The sequence below is a fragment of the Salmo salar genome, unplaced genomic scaffold (assembly GCF_965601325.2).
Source record: "Salmo salar unplaced genomic scaffold, fSalSal1 ptg000468l, whole genome shotgun sequence".
NCBI classification, from domain to species: Eukaryota; Metazoa; Chordata; class Actinopteri; order Salmoniformes; family Salmonidae; genus Salmo; species Salmo salar.
Window position 1 is genome coordinate 1,617,501 of NW_027675396.1, and position 7,500 is coordinate 1,625,000.

Sequence of the window (7,500 nt, forward strand, 5' to 3'; positions counted from 1 at the left end):
TGGACAGCAGTAGTTATATAGGATGAACCATGATTAAAATACAGTATATACATATGAAGTAGACAGCAGTAGTTATATAGGATGAACCATGACTACAATACAGTATATACATATGAAGTAGACAGCAGTAGTTATATAGGATGAACCATGACTAGAATACAGTATATACATATGAAGTGGACAGCAGTAGTTATATAGGATGAACCATGACTACAATACAGTATATACATATGAAGTAGACAGCAGTAGTTATATAGGATGAACCAGGACTAGAATACAGTATATACATATGAAGTGGATAGCAGTAGTTATATAGGATGAACCAGGACTTGAATACAGTATATACATATGAAGTGGACAGCAGTAGTTATATAGGATGAACCATGACTAGAATACAGTATATACATATGAAGTGGACAGCAGTAGTTATATAGGATGAACCAGGACTAGAATACAGTATATACATATGAAGTGGACAGCAGTAGTTATATAGGATGAACCATGACTGGAATACAGTATATACATATGAAGTGGACAGCAGTAGTTATATAGGATGAACCATGACTAGAATACAGTATATACATATGAAGTGGACAGCAGTAGTTATATAGGATGAACCATGACTAGAATACAGTATATACATATGAAGTGGACAGCAGTAGTTATATAGGATGAACCAGGACTAGAATACAGTATATACATATGAAGTGGACAGCAGTAGTTATATAGGATGAACCATGACTGGAATACAGTATATACATATGAAGTGGACAGCAGTAGTTATATAGGATGAACCAGGACTAGAATACAGTATACTGTAGGTTCTCCTGTCTTACTTTCTGTCATGTTGAGATGGGTTCTTCTTGAGAGAACTAACCCAAAATTAGTCGAAAGGCTAAGTGATTCTCTTCCTGAGAAGAAGCTGACAGCCTTCAAACAGAGCAAAAAAAGTGGTCCCAAACAATATGTCAAAATGAATAAAAAAATGATACAGCTGTCTTTAATAAGATCAAACTGAACTAACTGCTATCTTGAAATGTTGAAAAAGTGTTTTTAAATAGGCATCATATCATTTGAAAATTAGTTGAAAGGCTAAGTGATTCTCTTCCTGACAAGAAGTTGACAGCCTTCAAACATAGTGCAAAAAAAGTGGGCATGAACATAGAATATTTTTGGGTCAAAAAAAATAATATACAGCTGTCTTTAATAAGATCAAACTGAACTAACTGCTATCTTGAAATGTTGAAAAAGTGTTTTTAAATAGCTCAGTCTTATCACTCAATATGATTCAAAATCTGTCACTTCCAGGAGTGCTCATTTTGTCAAAAATGAAAAAATGAAAAAATTAACAACTCACAGCTGTGTTAATAGACCCAACTCAAACATCTGCTATCTTGAAATGTCCAAAAAAGGTATTTAAATGGGCCTACCAGACATCTTCTGGAGAGAAGATAAGGTCAGGGACTCCTGTCTTACTCTCCGTCATGTTGAAATAGGTTCTCCTGTCTTACTCTCCGTCATGTTGAAATAGGTTCTCCTGTCTTACTCTCTGTCATGTTGAAATAGGTTCTCCTGTCTTACTCTCCGTCATGTTGAAATAGGTTCTCCTGTCTTACTCTCTGTCATGTTGAAATAGGTTCTCCTGTCTTACTCTCCGTCATGTTGAAATAGGTTCTCCTGTCTTACTCTCTGTCATGTTGAAATAGGGACTCCTGACTTACTTTCTGTCATGTTCAGATGGGTTAGTTCTTCTTGAGAGAACTAACCCAAAATTAGTTGAAAGGCTAAGTGATTCTCTTCCTGACAAGAAGCTGACAGCCTTCAAACAGAGCAAAAAAAGTGGTCCCAAACAATATGTCAAAATGAATAAAAAAAATGAAACAGCTGTCTTTAATAAGATCAAACTGAACTAACTGCTATCTTGAAATGTTGAAAAAGTGTTTTTAAATAGGCATCCTATCATTTGACTTCCAGACAGTTGTAGAATGTTTGCCAAGGCTCATTGTAAGAGCTGTAAAGAGAGAGGGACTCGGAGAGAGAACAGGTAGAACCTGATATGTAAATGAGCAGAGCAAACGAAAGTAACTTTCGACGACCGAATGATCATTCAGACTCTGTTTCTATTGAGAGATAAAAGGTAAGACGACGATTGTTATGTGTATTAATATAGTTGGTGATATTGTTATGTGTATTCATATAGTTGATGATATTGTTGTGTGTATTAATATAGTTGATGATATTGTTATGTGTATTAATATAGTTGGTGATATTGTTATGTGTATTAATATAGTTGGTGATATTGTTGTGTGTATTAATATAGTTGGTGATATTGTTATGTGTATTAATATAGTTGATGATATTGTTATGTGTATTCATATAGTTGATGATATTGTTATGTGTATTAATATAGTTGATGATATTGTTATGTGTATTCATATAGTTGATGGTATTGTTATGTCTATTCATATAGTTGGTGATATTGTTATGTGTATTAATATAGTTAATTATGTTTTTGGTGGACAGTGTTATAATATTCCTACTCTCTTTAGATCCGTGGGGTGAATTCGTTCTGTGCCCATCTGTGTGCCCCAGGGTGATCGCTCCTACACTATCTACAATCTAAAAGGGTTCTTTGGCTGTCCCCATAGGAGAACCCTTTGTAGAACCCTTTTTTTGGTACTAGGTAGAACACTTCTGGGTTCCGTGAAGAACCCTTTCCACAGAGGGTTCTACATGGAAGCCAGAAGGGTTCTACCTGGAACCCAAAAGCGTTCTCCTATGGGGACGGCCGGAGGACCCGTTTGGAACCCTTTATTCTAAGAGTGTACTGGATCATAGGTCTATAGACTTGTCTTCTCAAAACAGGCTTAAAACACAACAAGCAACAAACAAACATGTTCTCTTTATAATCTACAGTTAACTCTTTTCACTCAGGAAGGTATGTTGTGTGAAAGAGAGACAAATAAATATTGTTCGAGAGACTAACAACAACTTACACTTCCTCAAACAGGTTGTGTGTATTCATTAGTGCCCACCGTAGCAAAACGTTTGGCAACAGAAACCGTTTAGGTCACATTGTACAGCGTTTAGAGTAAACGGTTTATGTTTTATTTAACATCTTAAAACTGTTGGCTGTGGAGTAAACTAATGAATACAACCCAGGTTGTTGCCTACGACTCGGCATGTTGATACCTGCCTCTTGCTGAAACCTGAACGTAGCCTGAGGGGTATACTATGATACAGGCTTGATATACTGGTTTTCTAAAGCTAGCCAGCTTCAGTTAGCTTCACATTCCAGCTCAGGCCTCACCCATCAGAATATACACAACAGAACAGAAAAAAATCGCTATGAAGTTTCAAGGTGAGAATCCTGCCAGGGATTATTGTAAAGTGTGTAGATAAATTAAATGTAATGTTAGTATAGTGAATGACAGTAAAACACTCCTAACAGTCTACTACTACTGAGACAGGTTGGTGTAATGTTAGTATAGTGAATGACAGTAAAACACTCCTAACAGTCTACTACTACTGAGACAGGTTGGTGTAATGTTAGTATAGTGAATGACAGTAAAACACTCCTAACAGTCTACTACTACTGAGACAGGTTGGTGTCAGTTTAATCATACAAAATGGAGCTGACTGGACGTGGTCAAGTCAAATTCAATATATCAATATTCAGATATTATACTTCTACATTTAACATTTCATATGATAATGTAATTGTATCATAGTTCCACTATAGTGTAGTGATCCTCTACATTTCATATGATAATGTAATTGTATCATAGTTCCACTATAGTGTAGTGTTCCTCTACATTTCATATGATAATGTAATTGTATCATAGTTCCTCTATAGTGTAGTGATCCTCTACATTTCATATGATAATGTAATTGTATCATAGTTCCTCTATAGCGTAGTGATCCTCTACATTTCATATGATAATGTAATTGTATCATAGTTCCACTATAGTGTAGTGATCCTCTACATTTCATATGATAATGTAATTGTATCATAGTTCCACTATAGTGTAGTGATTCTCTACATTTCATATGATAATGTAATTGTATCATAGTTCCTCTATAGTGTAGTGAACCTCTACATTTCATATGATAATGTAATTGTATCATAGTTCCTCTATAGTGCAGTGATCCTCTACATTTCATATGATAATGTAATTGTATCATAGTTCCACTATAGTGTAGTGATCCTCTACATTTCATATGATAATGTAATTGTATCATAGTTCCACTATAGTGTAGTGATCCTCTCTATATGAGCCACTTCACAATTCCAACTAAGTGACCCAATTGGTACCAATGGCGCGATGCGTAGGTTGTTGGCCTTTTACATGTGCGACCTGGGTTCGCTTCCCTGCCCAGCTGTTTGCTACATTGGTGTCAGAAGTGGTATGGTGTCTGTGAGGTCATCAGAATGGACCGGATGTGTGAGTGGTCTGAGTAGCTGAAGCACGGGACTAATTAACACTGATACTGGGTTAACACTATTAACACTGATACTGGGTTAACCCTATTAATACTGATACTGGGTTAACACTATTGATATTGATCCTGGGTTAACCCTACTGATACTGGGTTAACCCTATTGATACTGATACTGGGTTAACACTAATATTACTGATACTGGGTTAACACTATTGATACTGATACTGGGTTAACCCTATTGATACTGATACTGGGTTAACAGTATTGATACTGGGTTAACACTATTAACACTGATACTGGGTTAACCCTATTAATACTGATACTGGGTTAACACTATTTATACAGATACTGGGTTAACCCTATTGATACTGATACTGGGTTAACCCTATTAATACTGATACTGGGTTAACCCTATTAATACTGATACTGGGTTAACACTATTAATACTGATACTGGGTTAACACTATTAATACTGATACTGGGTTAACACTATTGATACTGATACTGGGTTAACCCTATTGATACTGATACTGGGTTAACACTATTGATACTGATACTGGGTTAACACTATTGATACTGGGTTAACACTATTGATACTGATACTGGGTTAACCCTATTGATACTGATACTGGGTTAACCCTATTGATACTGGGTTAACACTATTGATACTGATTCTGGGTTAACACTATTAATACTGATACTGGGTTAACCCTATTAATACTGATACTGGGTTAACCTTATTGATACTGATACTGGGTTAACCCTATTAATACTGATACTGGGTTAACACTATTTATACTGATTCTGGGTTAACCCTATTGATACTGATACTGGGTTAACACTATTAATACTGATACAGGGTTAACCCTATTGATACTGATACTGGGTTAACCCTATTAATACTGATACTGGGTTAACACTATTTATACTGATTCTGGGTTAACCCTATTGATACTGATACTGGGTTAACACTATTAATACTGATACTGGGTTAACCCTATTGATACTGATACTGGGTTAACCCTATTGATACTGATACTGGGTTAACACTATTAATACTGATACTGGGTTAACCCTATTGATACTGATACTGGGTTAACACTATTGATACTGATACTGGGTTAACCCTATTGATACTGATACTGGGTTAACCCTACTTGGGCGGCAGGTAGCTGCGCTCCAACGCTCTAGTGGTTAGTTAGAGCGTTGGATTAGTAACCGAAAGGCTGCAAGATCAAATCCCTGAGCTGACAAGGTAAAAATCGGTTGTTTACCCCAGAACAAGGCAGTTAACCCACTGTTCCTAAGCCGTCATTGAAAATAAGAATTTGTTCTTAACTGACTTGCCTAGTAAAATAAATAAATAAATACTGGGTTAACCCTATTTGTGCGATGCATAGGGTGTTTTCCTTGTTCACCAGCGACCTGGGTTCACTGCCCTGCACCACTGTTTGCTACAATATTAATATCATAGACTATCTGTTAAACGAAGAGACACCACAATATGAGTGAAAGGATTTCAGGATAATATCAGTGAGTGTTGATTTAGAGTTGTCTTCTGGGTTCATCCTTGTAGCTGCCTTTATCAACAGGGTGAAATGTAACAAATGACATCAGAGTTGGGAGGTAACCAGGTCCCTGTTTAAATCACCATGACAACCATTTCATTATTTCTCCAGAGCAGCAAGGGAATCTGGAGACTCAACCTTTGTAGAATCACAATCACCTTTATTCACCAAGTACATTTGCACGTACATATGTAGGATCTTAATTTGAGCCAGTTTACTACAGCAGGAAAATATTCCTGCAGCAACAGAAAATGTGAATTATTATGTGAATTATAATTAATGGACATTTTTGTAGGGTTTACTACATTTTTCGTAAGGAAAACACAAGTCTGAAATTTCTAAGTGGAAATTACAAACTTCAGAAGCCTTTTTAAACCTCAAATACACTACAAGTTTTACATTTCCTGCATTGCTGGAAAGTTCTTCTGCAGTGGGGGATGATCAAATTAAGATCCTACATCTGTACACATAATTGTACATGGGGATATGAATGGGGGTCTATAACATCCAATCACAGAGGTTTACATCAGCTGACAGTTGCAATGTTATTGCTAATAATTCAAACTGCCCTTTTCAGATAAAGACATAAACTCTGTACAGATGTAGGATCTTAATTTGATCACCCTGTTGCAGAAAAACTAAACTTGTAGTGTAATTGAGTGTAATTAAACTTTAGAAAAGGTTTCTGAAGATGATAAATTCCACTTTTCCATTTTAAAACTGTTCATTAATTATAATTAATTATAATCCACACAATAATTCAAATGTCCTGTTTCTGCAGGATTATTTTCCTGGTGTAGCAAACTGGCTCAAATTAAGATCCAACATCTGCAGCAATATACCCCTCTCTAATGTATATGGCTCTATTGAGATTCACTTTTGACCATTTGACATCTTGTATTTACTGTTGTTTAGGCTGGTTGAATGAGTTGCCTGTGAAAGCTACTTCATCTGCAAGCAAACAGGCGGCTGCACCAGTGACTGTCAGAAGTTTTGTGATTTCCTCATATGAACGTGAAAGTAAGTGTGTAGTCTACGCAGTTACAAAAATGGATGTTGAAACTGTGGCACATATTTCTCGGTAACGTTGAATAAATGTGTTGGTATGTAGGAAAGACGGGCAGACTCTCGTACTGTTGGTCTAGACTACCTACAAACTATTATAAGGCTATGATCACTTATCATGCCGACAAACCTGATGTTCTCTGTGAACTGATCTGAACAGGTTTAGGCTGGTCATCTATGATATGTAGGTTATATATAGTACATTCTCTGTTCTGCTACTGGTAGGACTATAACATTATGTTGATCTGAACAGGTTTAGACTGGTCATCTGTGATATGTAGGTTATATACAGTACATTCTCTGTCCTGCTACTGGTAGGACTATAACATTATGTGAACTGATCTGAACAGGTTTAGACTGGTCATCTATGATATGTAGGTTATATACAGTACATTCTCTGTCCTGCTACTGGTAGGACTATAAC